This window comes from Urocitellus parryii, chromosome 4 (genome assembly GCF_045843805.1).
Source record: "Urocitellus parryii isolate mUroPar1 chromosome 4, mUroPar1.hap1, whole genome shotgun sequence".
Lineage (NCBI taxonomy): Eukaryota > Metazoa > Chordata > Mammalia > Rodentia > Sciuridae > Urocitellus > Urocitellus parryii.
The window spans coordinates 175,077,321-175,096,548 of NC_135534.1; the positions used below are offsets into that span (position 1 = coordinate 175,077,321).

Consider the following 19,228-nt stretch of genomic DNA (forward strand, 5'->3'; position numbering starts at 1 on the left):
TCCTTTAACACAAATAACAAGACCTAACCCATACTAGCTACAGCCAAAAAAAAAAAAAATGAGACTATCTGGATGGATGGAAGAATAATATGTCATTGTAAGGACTTAGACTCTTCACTTTTGCCCTTTGGCCTGCAAATGTTTGATGGGTAGCTAAAAGCAGAATTAAAGACTTAGCATCCCCACCTCCAGCTTGTGTCCATCTTCTCTGTTCTGAGTCACCTTGTATTTCACAATAAGGTCTGATCCAAAAAACATCTTGTGATGAGTTCAAGACCCCAGGCAACAGCAACTTTTTTTCCCTGTTGGTATTAGGGATCGAAACCAGGGAAGCTTTACCACTGCCCTATTTTAAGCCCTTTTTATTTTTTATTTTGATACAAGGTCTCACTAAGTTGCTTAGGGCCTTGCTAAATTGCTGAGGCTGGCCTTGAACTTGTGATCCTCCAGCCTCAACCTCCTGAATCACTGGGATTACAAGTGTATGCCCACTACACAAAAGCAACTTTCTTACTAGAGTCAAGGCCCTCCCTAAAGAATCTTGAGATAATGATGGACTGACCACATTTTATCAAGATCACCTACTCTGGCATCTGTGAAAGGTTCCAGCTATGCAAAACTCCAACCCTTGCCCTCATTCCCCTTTCTATAAAACCTCAAAGTCACTGTCAGTCCCTCCAAGACAGAGCTAAGGATATGGGTTGCCTTTTATTCTCAGTGTAGCTATACTATTTCAAGTTCTTTTCATGCTTTTCACCATTACCAAAGTTTGTTTTTGGGGCAAGTGGCCAAACCTGATTTGATGGATCCTCAGAGTCAGGCCTTTAGCCTAGAGACTCCAGCAACATGTCTCTAGACAGAAATGAAATAAAAACAAAAGTCCTCCCCACCCAATAAATAAATTAAAAAAAAAGAGGGATACACCATCCAGGGCAGGTATCAAGCTGAACATCAGCCAGCTTCTGGATAGCCCCCAAGAACCTAGGAAGTAGTCTCTTTTTGTCTAGATCTGGCTCTCCTCTGTACAACAGATGATGTTCCTTAGCAGACTGGTTTTCTGGTTATTCAGGCCATTTGGCAAGTAGAAGATGGATATCCACAGCCCTTGATATTCCATCAAGTCTAACCATGAGTAGGGGTATAGCTCTCTTTCTCCCAATTCCAAATTCTCAGGGAAGGGATTCTAATTGGCTTAGTTTAATTCCCTACCTGGGGTCATTTAATAGAGGGATCACACTGTGCAAATATGTGGCTTATCTCTTCCAATCCCCTCCCCTCTTCATCCTCATGTAAGTCCTCAGAACTCAATTTTATCTTGCCATCGGCATAAAGCCCTTCTGTCTCTCCACTATTTGCAGGAGAGTTCCAAATGTTTACTATGTCATAGGAGGCACTTCATCTTGAAATCCTGACCATCTCTCTGGGGCACTCTCCACTCTTTCCACACCTTAGTCCTACAGTTATTTTGCCCCTTGTCCTTTCTGCACATGCAGATTCCCCCACAACCTTTTACCTCCTACTCATTCTTCAAAACTCAGTTCCCAACACACACACAAATAAATAAACAGAAAACTCAGTTACCACCACTTTGTGAACCCGAGGATGCATTACATACTTGTGACACTTATTAGCTTCCTTGACTGTGATCAGACAAGGCTGGGAATCCTAGAGCATGGGGTCTCAGATGCTAGAGCATAGAACCTAGAATGGCTTTTTAAAAAAAAAATTGAAATTATGGATTTTATTTAGCATGCCAATACAATTTAATCTGGTAATAAGAATGGCTTCTGGGCTGGGTTTGTGGCTCAGTGGTAGAGTGCTTGCCTAGCATGCATGAGGCACTGGGTTCCATCCTTAGCACCACATAAATGTAAAATAAAGATACTGTGTCCACCTAAAACTAAAAAAATAAATATTAAAAAAATAAGAATGGCTTCTTCTTAGTGGACTTCCAGTAACTATCTGCTGAATGACCCCCGCCCCCAACCTCTTCTTGCTAAAAGTAACAGGAGACACAGGCATCCTGCCCTGAGGAGAGGCATGGGGTTTCAGATTTTCGGGGACTTCTTAATCCTGGATATGCATGGGTTACTTTTAAAAATATTAAAGCCTGCCTGGCGCCCTAGCACACGTCTGTACACGGGAGGCTGAAGCAGGAGAACCCCAAGTTTCAGCTCATCTTGGCAACTTATCAAGACCCTGTCTCAAAAGTAAAAAGGACTGGGGTTGTGGCTCAGTGGTAAAGCGCCCCTGGATTCGATCCCCAATACTCCGCCCACCCCCCCCACCACCAAATTAAAGCCTGGGCAACACCCAGCCCCCACCTTACCCTGCCACAGTGACTAAGTCAATTGGTCTCTGGTGAGGTCAGGCCTTGTTTTTTTTTTTTTTTTTTTTGTCTTTGTTTTGTCTTTATACTTCCTCACGAACTTACAACGCGAGCTAGGATTCAATATCGTTGCTTTAGGCGAGGGTGGGAGCCCACACAAACCTGCCCTCCAAACCACCAGGCCGCTGCCCCACACTCCCGCGGGTTTCAGCGCCCGGCAACAAACAGCAGTACCACGCCGGACACCGCCCGCAGGGGCGGGGCGAGGGCCTCAGGAGGCGGGGCCACGGCTGCAGCCTCGCCGCTCCCCTCGCGGGAAAGCACGGCGCGTGACTCTGGTGCGCCCAACAAGGCGCGAGCAGGGGAGCTGGGCGAACACCTCGGGCCCAGCGGACCGAACCAAAGCGCGGTCCAGAAGGGCTGCACTAGGGCAACCCAGATCGGACCATCGGCACCACGTCGCAGGGGGGACCGGGCGTTTCCAACCCGTCTGGAGAGGAGGGGAACGCCGGCGTGCACCGCCTGCAACGCGACCCCTGGAGGGCGCGAGACGCTGCCGCTGCAGCCGCCGCCCGCGCGGAAGGACGAGGCTGAAGCGAGAAGCGAGGTAGGAGCGACTCTTCTGAGGCTGGCGGGATCCTGGAGACCCACTGCCCCCAAGTTTCAAGTGGCCCCTTGAACCAGGCCCTCTGCCGGCCCACCCATTCTGTCCTCAGCGCCCCCGGCCTGCCCCTTAGCCCTTCCCTCCCAGCCCCACCCTCCCGGCCGTCTCCAACCCTCTGGGTGGATCAGTCCCCAGTCCTTGGTCTGTATGGTCCGCGGAACCCTCAGACAGACATCCAGCACCTTTCAGCCTTTTGGGCACTACCCCAGATCTGTCCCCAACCGTCTTCTCAAACTGTCCCCGCGGAGAACCCCCGAGACCGACTTGCGTCCAGTAGTCATCCTTGTACCTAAATTTCCTGTGAAAGCCTTTGGGGAGGGGAGCGCGGCCGACGGGCACCCAGCCGGGGACTGCAGCCCGCGACTGCAGCGGGGACCACGGTGCAGCCAATTCCAGCCCGGGTCTTCGCGCCTTTGGCTCTTGGTTCCCAAGTTGGTCTCTACCCGGAGCAGGCTTTGGTTCTCCCTCTTTCCAGTTTTACCTGGGGAAAATCTTTGGCTTGGCAATTTGCCGGTTCCTTCGTACTACCCTCATCTGCCGCGAAGGGCACAGTGATCCCGTTGCCCAAGGCCAACTGTGAACCGCCAGGCCAGCCCTAGCAGACATAAGGGACTGCTCTAGGAGGCAAAGACTCTACAATATTCATCTTTGTTTCCCCAGTCTCCAGCACAATGCCTGGCACATCGTAGCACTTATTAAATATCTTATTAGTAGATGAACGAATGAATCCAATGCAGAGGCGGTGGAACAGAGTACTTTGGTGGGAAGGGTGTTCCTCCAGTTATATGAAGTGGAGAGAGGAAGAACTTTTAGAGGATTACTTCAGTCTTTCTTCAGTTCTTTCATCTAATCATATAATTTCATTTACATAAGAGCTTCTGTATATCAGTTGTTTTCTGCTTCTGTTTACAAAAAAACAAAAACGGGCCGGCCTGGGGCTGCAGAAATTCTTTTTTTGTTTATTTGTTCTAATTTGTTATCTATGACAACAGTGCATTTCAAGTCATACATATAGAGCACAATTTTCATGTCTCTGGTTGTACACAAAGTAGAGTCACCATTCGTTCCTTCATACATGTACTTAGGGTAATGATGTCCATCTCATTCCAGCAGCTTTCCCTCCCTCCTGCCCCCTCCCTTTCCCTCCCTCCCCTTTGCCCTATCTAAAGTTCCTCCATTCCTCCCATGCTCCCCCCACCATCCCCATTAAGGATCAGCGTCCTCATATCATAGAAAACATTCAGCATCTGTTTTTTGGGGATTGACTTCAGAAATTAGTTCCTTAGAGGCTACCCAGGTAATCTTGAAAGAGCTTTGCCAGTGTTACTGCTCCTCTTCCCATGAGACTAGCTGCTCCCTCTGGGGAAGAATTCTGGAGGCCAGCCACAGCCCTTTAAAGCTGGCTCAGTGGAGCTGGTCAGCTTGAGCTTTGGGACAATTGGAGAAATGAAGAACCTCAGTTATTTTACCCTTTCTTTTGTTTCTGAATATCCCCTTCTTTTCAGAGACTGCTGGAATAGACATTCCATGCAGGCTGTAGTGTGAGAGATTGATTTCCCAAATGCTACTAAATTATGATTAAGCCAGGTGGACAATTTATGTCTCTTTGAACCACAGTCAGGCAAGGATTACCACTGTGTAGGACATTGTTGGTGATAAACAAGAACACAGGCCTTTTAAAGTTGGAATTCTCAAAGAAACATAGAGCCTAAAACCTGTTTTTGTTGATGATCTGAAAAGATTGCATTTCCTGAGGATAAGACAGGGTTCAAGGACCTCAGTTTTGGCCCAGGTCCAGAGGAAAATAGGTGGTATTACTGAGTGGTGAAACAATGGCCGGAAGACTGTAGGAGTTTATAAGGTAGGAAGTAGTTGCCTAAGTAGTGGTAGCATTATTGTTCATGGGCTCAAAGTCTTAGCAAATAAATACAGTGGTTGAGTGTGGCTCAGTGGCAGAGTGGTTGCCTGGCTTGGAGGTCTTGGGTTCAATCCCCAGCACCGTGAAAGGAAGGAAGGAAGGAGGGAGCAAAGGAGGAAAGAAAAAAGGAAGATAGAAAGAGATTGGAGTTTCTTAAGAGGCTCAGTAGATCTTAACGGTAGTAAGGTTTTAGGTTTTGTGGAAGGAAGGCAATTCCAATCAGTATCCCTGGTATCCTGTTACCTGTGTGTCCCTCCTGTTGCTTTGCCTTGGGACTACCATTATTTCCTTCTGCTTTCTTCTTAATTGAAGCCAAACCTGCCTTAACTGGTGGCTGGATGTGTTCTTACCCATTTCTAGCATTGATTTATCCTTTTCCGATTTTTTTCTGTCATCCTGTTATAAAGTAAGTTATATACTGTTATAAAGTGAGTCATAGATCATGGAAACCCTACATGAGGAGGGGCTCCTGAGCTGGATTAAGCAATATAATTTTTTTTGGTAACCAATACTTTTTTTGTTGTTGTTTTGGTACTGGAGATTGAACTCAGGGGCACTCAACCACTGAGCCACATCCCCAACACTATTTTGTATTTTATTTAGATCAGGGTCCCACTGCATTGCTTAGTATCTTGCTGTTGCTGAGGCTGGCTTTGATCCTCCTGTCTCAGCCTCCCAAGCTGTTGGGGTTATAGGCTTTCGCCACCTCACCTGGCTAACCAGTATGTTTTTAATGGACTTTCTGCATTTTCCTGTCTAGGCTCCCTGTTAAGGTAAGACATCAATAATCATAGAACACTCTAGATTATTTTATTTTCTCCTCACTTCCAGTACTTCAGATCATTGCCATATAAAATACAGGATGCCTAGTTAAATTTGAATTTCAGATAAACAGCAGAGAATCCTATATTTTTACTTGCTAAATCTGGCAACCCTAGTTCATAGAGAGGCTTATGTGTTCTCTCTGGGGCTTGCCTGCAAATATTTAGGACAATAACTCACCCTTTTCCTCCTATTACTCATACACAATGACTGTGCATCCTATTAAAACTCAGTTAAAGAGATAGCTCACTGCATGCTGGGGTAAGGGTAGGCTCTATAAGATGGTCTGATTGTTCAGCATTGAGATTACCCAGAAAACACCCACTCAAACACTGGCATGTAATATTTTAGCTTCTATCAAATGAGGCTGTGTTTGAGAGCATTTTTTGAGTGGCCAGATGTCAACATTGCTCTGAGAAAGCTGGCGGGTGTTGGGAGTGGGATTCTAACAAATATAACTCAGCATAAACTCTGTTGTACCAAATTTACTCTTTTTTAAAAAAATTATGGTAAAATATGTGTAACATAAAACTTACCGTTAAAGTAACATTATGTATATTCACACTATTGTACAAACATATCACCATCCATTTCTAGCACTTTGTTCAGCTTTCCAAACTGGGACTCTACCAATTAATTGGACACTAACTCCGCACTTTCCCCCATTTCCGTTTCTGGAACCATCACTCTACTTTCTGTCTTTGTGAATTTGACTGCTCTAGTTACCCTCATGTAAGTGGAATCATATGATATTTATCCATTTGGACTGGTTTATTTGACTGCAGGTAATGTCTTTAAGGTTCATTCACATTATAGCTTTTATCCGAATTTCCCTCCTTTTTTAAGGCTAAAAAGTTTCCATTGTATATAATATTCCACTGTATGTGTGTATTTATACACCACATTCTGTTCACCCATTTTTTGTTCATGGACACTTGGGTTACTTGTGCCTTTTGGCTATTATGAATAATGGTGTCATGATCATGAGTGTGCAGATATGTTCTTCAGCAAACATAAGTTCTTGCTTTCAGGTTTTAATGTAATTACAGAATCATATGATAGTTTTATGCTTAATTTTTTTGAAGAACCACCATACTATTTTCCACAGTGACTAACTATATCATTATCTATTCTCAGCAGCAGTGTGCATGGTTCTGATTTTTCATGGTTCTGATTCTTGCCAACACTTGTTATTTTCTGATTTAAAAAGAAAAACATCCTAATGGGTATAAAGTAGTTTATTATTGTGGTTTGATTTGCATTTCTATAATTATATATATCTTTGGAGAAATGTCTTTTTAAGTCCTTGCCTCATTTTGAACTGGGTTGTTTTCTGTTGTTGAGATATAAAGTTCTTTATATATTTTGGATAATAATCCATCATCAGATACATGATTTGTGCATTTTCTCTCATTCCATGGATTACGTTTTTACTCTGTTGATAATGTCCTTTTATGTACAAAAGATTTTAAAGTTGATGAAGTCCAATTTATCTATTATTTTCTTTTGTTGAATGTACTTTTGAATCATAGGCAATCATTGCCAAATTCAGTGACATCAGCTTCTATCATTGTCTAAGTTTTTTTTTAATATAGTTTTAGTTCTTATGTTTAAATCTTTGATTCATTTTGAGTTAATTTTTATACATGATTCAAGATAAAAGTTCATTGTTTTGCATGTGGATATCCAGTTTTCTCAACACCATTTTTTGAAAAGACCATCCTTTCTCCATTGAATGGTCTTCTCATCCTTGTCAAAAATCATTTGACCAAATATATAATTTCTAGGCTGTTTTTCATTGGTTTATATATCTATCTTTGTGCCAGTGCCATTACTATCTTGATAACTTTAGCTTGGTAGTAAGTTTAGAAAAATCATGAAGTACAAGTTCTCCAATTTTGTTTTTCTTTTTCAAGATTGTTGTTTTGGCTATTTAAGATCACCTGAGATTGCATATGATTTTTTTTTTTCCGGTACTAGGGATTAAAACCAAGGTGCTGTACCACTGAGCTACATTTCTAGCGCTTACTCACTTATTTTTATTTTTTAATATTTTTTTTTATTGTAGACAAACACAATACCTTTATTTTATTTATTTATTTTTATGTGGTGTGAGGATTGAACTCAGTGCCTCACATGTGCCAGGCAGGTGCTCCACCACTGAGCCACAACCCCAGCCCCTACTTACTTACTTTGTTTATTTATTTTTGTTTTAAGACAGAGTCTCACTGAAATTCTGAGGCTGGCCTTGAACTTATGATATTCCTATTTCAGCCTTACAAATAGCTGGGATTATAAATGTGCATCATCATGCCCAGCTTCCATATGATTTTAAAATGGATTTTTAAAAAATTTTTGTAAAAAATTGTTGGGATTTTTAATAGGGATTGTATTGAAACTAGTTCATTTTCGGTAGCATTGGCATCTTTTTTTATAATATTTTTAGATGTTGATGAACCTTTATTTTATTCATTTATTTATATGCTGTGCTGAGAATTGAATCCAGGACCTCTACCACTGAGCCACAACTCCAGCCCCATCATTGACATCTTAACAATATATTTTTTTTAGTTGTTGATAGACCTTTATTTTATTTATTTATATGTGATGTGAAGACTTGAACCCAGTGCCTTACACATGCTAGGCAAGTACATTACCACTGAGACCCAGCCCCAGCCTGACATCTTAACAATATTAAGTTTTCCATTCCATGAAAACCACACGTCTTTGCTTTTATTTGTGTTCTCTTTAGTTCTTCTAGCAACATTTTGTAGTTTTCAGTGTACAAGCTTTTCATTTCCTTGGTTAAAGTTTATTCACAAGTATTTTATTCTTTTTGATGTTACTGTAAATGAAATAATTTTCTTGATTTCCCATTCAGTGTGTTTTATCATATGTAGAAACACAACTGATTTTTATGTGTTAATTTTATGTACTACAAACTATGCAAAATTCATTTATTCTAGTAGGTTTTTTGTTTTGTTTTGTTTGTTTTCTTGGAACCAGGGATTGAACTCAGAGGCACTTAACCACCAAACCACATCCTCAGCCCTTTTTTTATATTTGATTTAGAGACAGGGTCTCACTGAGTTGCTTACAGCCTCACTAAGTTGCTGAGGCTGACTTTGAATTCATGATCCTCTTGCCTCAGTCTCCCCAGCCACTGGGATTACAGGCATGTGCCACTGTGCCTAGCTCTAGCTGCTTTTTTGTGGAGTCTTTAGAATTTTCAACATATAAGATTATGCTATCTGGGAACAGAAAAATTTTTATTTCTTCCTTTCCAATTTGAATGCCTTTTATTTGTTTTTCTTGCCTAATTGCTCAGGCTAAGACATCCAATACTATTGGATGGAACTAGCAAAAGTAATCTATATTTATTCTTAACACATAGTCTTTATGGGTTTTATGATTTGGTAAGCAAATCCTTAGTAGGTACCAAAGAATGTTGAAAACATTAAATTAAGCCAAAAGCTGTGGTACATGCCTATATCCCAGCTACTTAGGAAGATTACTTGAGCCCTGGAGTTCAAACCAGACCTGTCAGCATAGCCAAATCCTGTCTCAAAAAAAGAAAGGAAAAGTTTTTATACTTAAAATATAGCCTACGTACTCTGAATAAAACAAAAATGTATAATACATTTTAGAAAGATTTTTAACCAAAACATTTAATTTTTTTAAAAAAAATAATTTTGATAAGGAAGAAAATCTCTGTTCCTTGGAATTCTTGGTTTAGCCCACTTTTTCCTGTATGTGGATCATTATAAAAACTTAAATTCAATAATAATATTTTTTTATTTATTTGGTACTAGGAATTGAACGCAGGGGCACTTTACCACTGATCTGCATCCCAAGTCCTTTTTATTTGAGACAGGGATCTTACTAAGTTGCTGAGAGTCTCACTAAATTGCTGTGGCTGACTGGGCATGGTGGCACTTGCCTGTAATCCTAGCAACTCAGGAGGCTGAGGCAAGAAGACTGCTAGTTCAGAGCCAGGCTCAGCAATCTAGTGAGGCCTTAAGCAACTTAGCAAGACCTTGTCTTAAAACAAAAATTAAAAGGGCTGGGGATATAGTTCAGTGGTTAATTACCCCTAGGTTCAATCCCCAGTATCCGCCCCCACAGACAAAAAAAAAAAATTGCTGAGACCGGCCTCCAATTTGCCATCCTCCTGCATCAGCTTCCCCAGTTCCTGGGATCACAGGCGTCCACCACCATGCCCAAAAAATACACTTGCTGTAACTGAAATAATATTTGGATATATGTATTTTGTTTACAGAATTGAAAATTTTGGATCTAATGGGCTAATAAGATAGTCTTTTTGTCTTCTAGAAGGTAAAGACAGTGAGCTCTGAAATGTCTATCGTGTTTTGGCTTCTTGTGTGAGGTCCTGTGGACAAGGAAAATGGACTGATAACTGGGTAGAAAGAAGAACAGGACCAGTCAACTTTTGACCAGAATTTAATTATTTTAGGATTAAGATAATTCTTACTTGTTTGTCTTAGAATCCCAAAATCTATATTTGACTTGTTTACCTGTCTTTATACTTTTGTGTTTCCTTTCTTATAAAATTCCTTTCAAAAAGAAAATACAGGGCTGGAGATGTGGCTCAGCGGTAGCGCGCTCACCTGGCATGTGCGCGGCCCGGGTTCGATCCTCAGCACCACATACAAACAAAGATGTGTCTGCCGATAACTAAAAAATAAAATATTAAAAAAAAAAAAAGAAAATACAGCATTATATTTAGTGTTAGGGAAAAATGGAAAGTTATTTTTATTCATGCTCAAGTAAAACGAAAAAAGAGAGCAGAAATCTTCTAAAGGCAGCATAGGTAGGATTCAGATGACTCCCAGGTAAAAAGTAAAAACCCCTGAAGAGAAAGATGGAGACCTACTGCTGGTTCCATTCATCCTGGAGTTGTTTCTCTTCCCAAGTGTTCTTTTCTTGTTATTTGAATGCTATTGTATCCTGTTAATTTAAAGATTCAGCCAAATTTTGTTACCCAGAGCATCTTATTTTCTGAGAGTTCTGAATACCGAGTTTTTCTGTAAGGTACTAATGATTTACTTTTAATATCCCCTAAAGGAGAGTGACTTAAACATTTCTGTCTCTTTTATGATTATATAACAATATATGATTATATAATAATATAAGGCCTTAAGCAACTTAGCAAGACCTTGTCTTAAAACAAAAATTAAAAGGGCTGGCTGGGGATATAGTTCAGTGGTTAAAACTTAATGGCTTAAAACTATAGTTAGTTGTCACTCATGATTTTGTGGGTTGACAAGGTGGGTTTTCTGCACCCATCCTTAAAAAAAGGAGTTCTAGGAATATTTTGAATAGGCACATTGCTGGAATGGATTAAATCTCCCAAAGCAACTACTTTGAACAATTCTCTTATTTGGATGTACAAGAGTTATTCTACTTATTTAGAATAGTATTTTCCTTATACTTACAGCTATAAATTAACTTCTTAGTGTAACTTAGTGTAGTGTTTGTTGCAGTTCATATGATTTATATAATGTTCATTGCCTCGCATCCAACACAGCAACCTACAATCTTACTCATTCTTAACTATAGTGCTTGGAGAAGGGAGGCCTGGAAACAGGACCACTGCTCTGTTAAACATCTGTGAGTCTTTCTGACAACCAGGTAGTAGAGATAGATAGCTAACAGGAGCACTGATCTAATGAGGGAAAAGGAAGCTATGGCCTTTTTATTGGATTATGACAGTCTAGTAAAGCACAGAGAATTTCAAACTTGTTTCATCCAGAGGGTAGCTCTTTTGTTCAAGTATATTTTACTGGAAAGGGTGCACAAAAAGGTAACAGTTGAGCCATTGTGATTGAAGGCATGGAATTGGGAGAATTAGAGTCTAATTTTTTCATCTCCCTCTTTTTCTCTCCCTTCTCAGTCCTCCGAGGGAGAAAGAGGTTGAGAGAAATGGTTGGGTTTGGGATTCTCCAATCTTCAGTTAATATCCATTAGTAGCCAACTATGTTTTCAGGAAAAAAAATAACCAAAATATGTACTTAAAAATGCTTCATCTTAATTTTGGGGGGTGGGCACCAGGGATTGAACTCAGGGGACTTAATCACTGTTCCACATCTCCAGCCCTATTTTTTATTTTAGTTTAGAGACAGAGTCTCACTGAATTGCTTAGCGCCTTGCTGTTGCTGAGGCTGACTTTGAACTTACGGTCCTTCTGTCTCAGCTTCCCAAGCCGCTGGGATTATGGCTACCCTTTGACTTTTTTTTTTAACATTTGTTTTTTGGTTAGACACAATACCTTTATTTTGTTTATTTATTTTTATATGGTGTTGAGGATCGAACCCAGGGCCTCGAGCATGTTAGGCAAGTGCTCTATCGCTGAGCCACAACCCCAGCCCCAGCCCTTTGTCTTAATTTAATGAGCTACATAGAACCAGCAACAAATGTAGATCCCTTTTAGCCTAAGATCTGTGTTAGTTTTTCAGCCTGTTTAAACGCAGAGTTAAGAATTTTTCTAGCCATGCTTTCTAGCTTAAAATATGAAAATAATCTTTGTTTTTAGAATATTTAAATGATGTATACATTTTTTAAACATACACTTAAAATCTATGTATTGAATGTTGCTGCAGCTCATTTCCTTTGTTGACTTCTTGGTCCAGTTTCCTCTAGACTGTACTTTCAAACTTTTTAACTTTTATGTCATCCCTGACATACTGATTTAGTAAGTCTGGCATGAGATCCAAGAATCTACTTGCCTAATAAATTCCCATATGAGGATGATTCTGCTGATCCTCAGACCACACTTTGAGTAGTACTGCTCTTAGTCAATGTAAAGGCTTTTTTTTTTTTTTTAAGAAAAAGTCATAATGCACCAGAAAAATAGCACCACTGTTTTAAGAGTGTGAATTATGATATATTATACTGGGTTTTCTTCCTTTAAAGAATTAGTATTATAAATCTGCCACTCATTCAAGACTAAGAAATTGTAGAAAATAGTTCTAAGGAAATGCTATTTGCTGCCCAGACTTTACCCAAGAAAATGCTTACATTTAAATGTCTTTTTATGAAGAAAGATGACATGAAGGACACATTTTCCCTTTGGGACTTAAAAAAAAAAACCTTCTCTATTTTGTTTAAAAATAATATCTGAAAAATATTTTGTCTCTTTTTTTCTGATTATAGATAAAATATTTGCTCACTTTGTAGAATCTGCAAAGTGAAAGCAAGCTTAAAATGAAACATATCATTGAACAATTCTTGAAAGCCAAATTTTTAATAGCTTATGGCACATTCAAACAATTGTTCTCATAATTTCGAACAATGGTCACCATAATTTATTAACTCAAACTTTGTCTCTGATAGTTTTTTTTAAATAGAATTTGGAAATTGGAGTTACTGAGTTAAAGGATTTGAACATTTTTAAGACTTGAAAATAGACATATATTTTTTTCCCAGGGCTGAAGACACAGCTCAGTTGGTAGAGTACTTGCCTTGCATGCACAAGGCCCTGGGTTCGATCCCCAGCACCACACACACAAAATAATAATAATAATAATAATAATAATATTATTATTATTATTATTATTATTATTCTAAGTTCATTATGAAGGTTATACCAAAATATATTTATATTGGCAAAGTATAAAAGTACCAATATTACTTAATCTTCACTGGAATTAATTATTATTATTTTGTCTTAAAACTGATAGGCAAAAGATGATATTTTATTGTTTTGTTGTTTTGTTTTTTATTTTTTATTTTTTTTGGTTGTAGATGGACATAATACCTCTATGTTTTTTAATTTATTTATTTTTATGTGGTGCTGAGGATTAAACCCAGTGCCTCACAAGTGCTAGGCAAGTGTTCTACTGCTGAGCCACAACCCCAGTCTGGTATTTTATTGTTTTTGTTTTTGTTTTTTTTTTTTATTATTGTTTTAAAATTAACTCTTTTTGTAGTTCATTAGCTATATTCTGTTCTTTCTTCTGTGAAGTATTGGCTCTTATCCTGCCTGTTTTTATGTTTTTGGTTTGAAGTGAAATAAACAAATCACAGAAGGACAAATACTGCATGATTCCATCTATATAAAGTATCTGAAATAGTCAAAATCATAGAAGCAGAAGGTATGATCATGATTGCCTAGGGCTGGAGAGAAGGTAAATGGGGTGTTGCTGTTCAGTGGTTATAATGTTTCAGTTATATAAGATGAGTAAGTCCCAGAGATCTGCTGTACACCTTTGGGGTTATAGTTAACAATACTCTACACATAAAAACTTGTTAGGAAATGGGCATAGGGATGCTCAACTGATATTCTAGCGACTCTGGAGGCTGAGACAGGAGGATGCTGGGTTGGGTTAGGGATGTAGCTCAGAGGTAGAGAAAAAATATTTGTTAGGATGGTACCCTAATAATTCTTACCATAATTTTTAAAAATCTTAGTTTTTAGTTGTCAATTTTCACAAGTTTTTAGGATACTGGCCTTTTACTATATTTGTGGGTAATGCTTAGTGTCTTGCTTTTGCTGAGGCTGGCTTTGAACTCATGATCCTCCTGCCTCAGCCTCCCAAACTGCTGGGATTACCCAGTCTCCTTTATTTTTTATTTTGAGACAGGGTCTTACTAAATTGCTCAATCCTTCTGCCTCAGCCTCCCATGTTGCTGGGATTACAGGTGTGTGTTATAAGATTTGGGGAGGGCCACACGATATTCCGTCTAGAAACAATTAGACCTTTTAAGGAGAATCTTATCAGCCCATGAATTCATGTGGAGGACTCATTTTCACTGTATTCTGTTGAAAGTGAAGTTCGGGTCATCATATATTTAACAATAGTCATCTGGTAGGAGATTCTTGATTTGTGGACAACTTGCAAATCCACTCTAACCTTCTTTCTTTGTATTCCTTTGGAATGTTTCCTAGGACAGAATCACTTTGCTTTTACATCTTACAGGGAAACAAAGAACAGAGCCATTAAAAAGGGCTAAAGAATTTGAGGTACCATGCCTATTGGAAAGAAAACATTGGCTATGATGGTGACTTTGGTTCACTATTGTAGATTAGTAAATTGCATAGTACTAGGGTCTCAGAAAGGCAGTAGCAGGCATTTGGTTACAAGAAAAGAAGATTCCTGATTCATACTTATTAAATTTTCACTTACTGAGCCCTACACAATACCAATTCCTGATGTCTTATATATCTTTTCTGTAACTCCTACCCCCATCTGTAGAAGTATTATCATCGTTGTTTAGAAATGAATCTGAAGCCAGGTGTGTGGTGCATACCTATAATCCCAGAAACTCAGAAGGTCTGTCAAGAGGATTGCAAGTTTTGAGGTCAGCCTCAACAAGTTAGTGAGACTCTGTCTCAAAATAAAAAATAAAAAGGGCTGGGGATGTAGCTCAGTGGTAGAGTGTCTCCTGGGTTCAATCCCCAGCACAAAATTAAAAAAAAACCAAAAAACAAAAAACGTAAAAACGTAGGGCTGAGGGAACTTGCCTGGTACTGCAGAATTTTTTTTTTTTTATGGATACACAATACCTTTATTTTATTTATTTGTTTGTTGTTTGTTTTTATATGGTTCTGAGAATCAGACCAGGCAAGTGCTCTACCACTGAGCTAAAACCCCAGCCCCATAATTTGTTTTTAAGAAGGGTTATGTGCCCATCTTTTTATAGTTCTCTGCATTGACCAGAAAGAAATGAAAATGACTGGAAGCTGGAAAAACCAAAGCAATGTTCTATTTTTTCATTATAATGGCTAGTAGTTAGCTAAAGTGAGTTCCTATGCCTTAAATAAACACATGTAATGTAAATAGGGACTAAACTCCAGCAAAATGAATGGGAATTGAAATGGAGCTCAAATAAGAGCAAATTATTGATAAATTCTAGTGAATCTTCAAGAGCCAGAGTTTTTAATTCAAACATAATTTCAGTTGTCAGTACAGTATAAACTGGACTCTGATTAATAAATATAACACTTTGGGCTCTGGAAAGAGCTGACTTTATGATTTAACTGTCTTGTCTTTCTTTTGAATGCAGCCATTTCAAATACCTACTTCATAGTTTGCATAGTCCTGGTTATTTATTTGGTTTTCCTCAATGAACTAGAAGCTCCATGAAGGCAGGTACCAGGTCTGTTTGTTCATATAGTACAGTCAGTGCCTGGCACTTCATTGGTGCTCAGTTAATATTTTTTACTAATTTATATAGTCTTTATCTAGATTTTGGCATCTCAAGGTTCTCAGGATCATAAATTCCTTCACATACCTGCCTGAAGCAGGAAAGGAAATTCTTCCAGAGCCCTGCTGGTATGCTTCTGGGTTAGGCTGTTGCATTCCCTAGGTCCTACCTCTTTGGGTGGAGCCCCCAAGGCTTGATGCCACATGGGCTGTGTTTTTGGCAAAGGGGCTCGTCCTTGTTCTGAGGTTCTGACTATAAATGGATTATGCTATTTCCTGTCCCCAGGTGAACTCAGTGGGGCTGCAGCTGGCTGTGAGAGTTGAGAAACTGCTTTCTCTTCTGGAACCTCCCTACCTCTAGAGATGGCACCAGTATAGGGTGACCAAGTAGGAAATGCCAAACCTTTTCCTGAAGTTCTAAACAGCTTAAGGAGTCCTCCAGATGGAGCTGGAATCGCTCCCAGTGAGAAGAGCTGGATCTTACATAACTTTATAGACAGCCCTTTTTAGGAAAAAACAAACTGTTCCTCAGCTACTGCTGGACTTTTTGAGACACATCCTGAATTCTTTCCTAGCTGCTCAGCATTCCCCATTGAAGGCAGCTAACAGGACAAAACTGAAGATTGGTAAGGTTAATGGGGAAAATAGGAAAAGGGAGGGAGAGAGGGATGTCCATCATTCTGGCTGGAACATACTGTTCTGGTTCTCAAGCTGCAGCTCCCATCCAGGCAGTAGAGGGAGCACAGTGTAGTGTGGAGGGAACTCTGAAAGAGGAGTGGTACCTCTCTGCACATTCCAGAAGACAGCCCTTGTATTTCTTTTTCCTTTTCTTTTTTTTTAAAGAGATTTCTTTCTTTCTTTTTTTTTTTTTAAATGGGCCTTTGTGTGCAATGCTGAGAATTGAACCCAGTGCCTCACACATGCCAGGCAAGTGCTCTACCACTGAGCCACAACCCCAGCTCTAGCCCTTGTATTTCTTGTATCCTCCTTAGCACCCCCACACTCTAACAAGAAGGACTATAAACATGTACATGGCTATAATAAACCACATTCTGCTCTGGAGAAAGATGTTTTTCTAGTTTAGTTTGGTGAAGATTCAGTTCCTCCTTAGTTCAATTCAGGAAACATTTTAAGCACCTACCATAAGCCTTTGAAGGGTTTTTGTTGTTGTTATTGTTTTTGTACTGGGGTTGAACTCAGGGGCACTTAACCACTTAGCAACATTCCAGCACTTTTTTGTATTTTAGTTAGAGACAGGGTCTTGCTGAGTTGCTTAGGGCCTTGCTAAGTGTTTTTTTTTTTTTTTTTTAATTGACTCATGTACATATTTATGGGGTACTGTGGGACATTTTGAAACATTTATACAATGTGTAAAGCATAATGGCATATCCATCACCTTAAACATTTATGATTTCTTTGTGTTGGAAATATTCAGATATTCAAAATCTTCTCTACTAGCTATTTTAAAATACATGATAAATTATTCTTTAAAGGTGTTTAAAGAGGCTGATGTAAATAGACTTCATCTTCAAAGGATAACTCCAAAAGGAGATCAATTTCAAGGTTAATGTAGAAATTTAGTCAAGTAATAATTATAGGTTGGTCTTTAGTCTGTAGGGATAGAGAAGGGTGAATAGAATCAGTAATACTTGATGATCATTGGAATACGGTAGAATGTATAAAGTAGAAGATGACATAAGTAACCAAAACTCAAAATTGATGACTTAAAATAAGTTGGAAGTTTTTTTTTTTTTTTTTTCTCAGCAAAAGCAACAAATACAGCCAGCCCTGGCAGCTTCATAGTCATTTGAGACCCAGGCTCCTTCCTGATTTTTCCTCTGCTATCCTTAGGCCATCTTTATGATCACTCATACCCTACTAGCAGCAGGTTAGGAAAAGGATGCACTCTGTTCATCATAAAGGGACTGCCAAGAAGTCTACACAGCATTTATATTGTAGCTTAGTAAAATGGCTACTCCCACTGTAAGAGAGATGGAAATGTAGAATTTTAATTGGGCAGCATCAAATCCAGCCAAATACCAAGGTTCTATTAAATTAAAAGTGAAAAGGAGAGTGGATAATTCATTGGCAGCTAACAATTTGGCACCTGGGAAAGTGGGCAACTAATTTGATTCAGGCAAATTGTTTACAAAAGAGCAGAGATTTCACAAAGGTACACATGTACCACTTGAAAAGAGATGACTTTGATCAGTAGGCACAGCTTTAACATTTAAATCTTATTATTGTGAAGAATAAACAATTTAGTTCAGATAAATCCCCAGCACAAGTATCAATATAGCTATACTAATTTAATCTGAATCACTATCAGGTAAAATTGTCATATTTGTGATTTTAAGTATCTTATCATTCATTAATATTCTGATTATAGAAGAGGGTAGACCAAACATATTGCTACTATTTAGAACAAAATCCAAACAAGGTACAAATTAAGGCATTTGCTTAATCTCTACCACAGATATTAGCAAGGGCTTTGAGAGTCAGGCAAGAGATCCAAGCCCAACTCTTCTAATTTCAAGCTCTGTGATCTTGGATAAAGTTAATCTCTTTAAGAGTCTCAGGTTTCTCAACTCCAAACAGCAGTGATACTATCTACTTTGCATAGTTATAGTAAAGATTAGAAATGCATTTATGACAAACATCTAGTATAGTTGGTAGCATAATAAAAATAGCTAATATTATTATAAGTATTTGTTATTTGCAAGAAGTCATTTATTTCCTTCTATCTCGTGGCACATTGAGAGGTTTTCCTCCAAAGATTTATAACCATTTGTACATTATTCTTAGGTTGCTTCTATAGCATTTTGGTTCCTGTTTACAAAGCCTGTAACTATTTGTGATAGCACCTCCATTCACAGTCTCCCCTTCATCTTTGCTCAAAATGAACTCTCCCCAGCCTTGAACTCTCCCCAGCCTCAAACCTTTCATCGATATTTATCACGTCCAAGCCCATCTTCCTGTTAATGGTTTTCTTACTATCCACATTCATACCACATATGGAAGTAGGGGAGGGGTTGGGGCCTAAGCCAATTGAGGTATGGATTTGGAACCTGAGGGCAGGGGGAAAAAATGTCTTGTAGAATCATGTAATAGTATTGTTAAGCAGAAATAGAAAAATAAAGATGGTTTATAGTTCATTCTGATAATGCTTACTGCATTACTGCTAAATTCCACAGATGCTTTTGAAGTACTTTATGTGAGGGAAATTAGCCAGTCTGTCAGACCCAATACAAATAACCTCAGGATTCTTCCTTTACATTCCTCAGTGGCTCCTTAGCTGGGAGCTGCCTCTGAAATGTCTGCATCAGCCC

The 19,228-nt window shown here is 39.1% G+C and overlaps 1 protein-coding gene across 2 annotated transcripts in view; it reads left to right on the forward strand.

The window, feature by feature from the left end:
- Positions 1-2,676: 2,676 nt before the first annotated feature.
- Rusc2 (RUN and SH3 domain containing 2) overlaps positions 2,677-19,228 on the forward strand; it is a 57,630-nt gene continuing 41,078 nt past the window's right edge. For both annotated transcript variants that reach the window (XM_026414635.2, XM_026414651.2), the window contains exon 1: positions 2,677-2,936. The gene's annotated coding sequence lies outside the window, so the exon portion shown is untranslated. The remainder of the gene's footprint in view (positions 2,937-19,228) is intronic.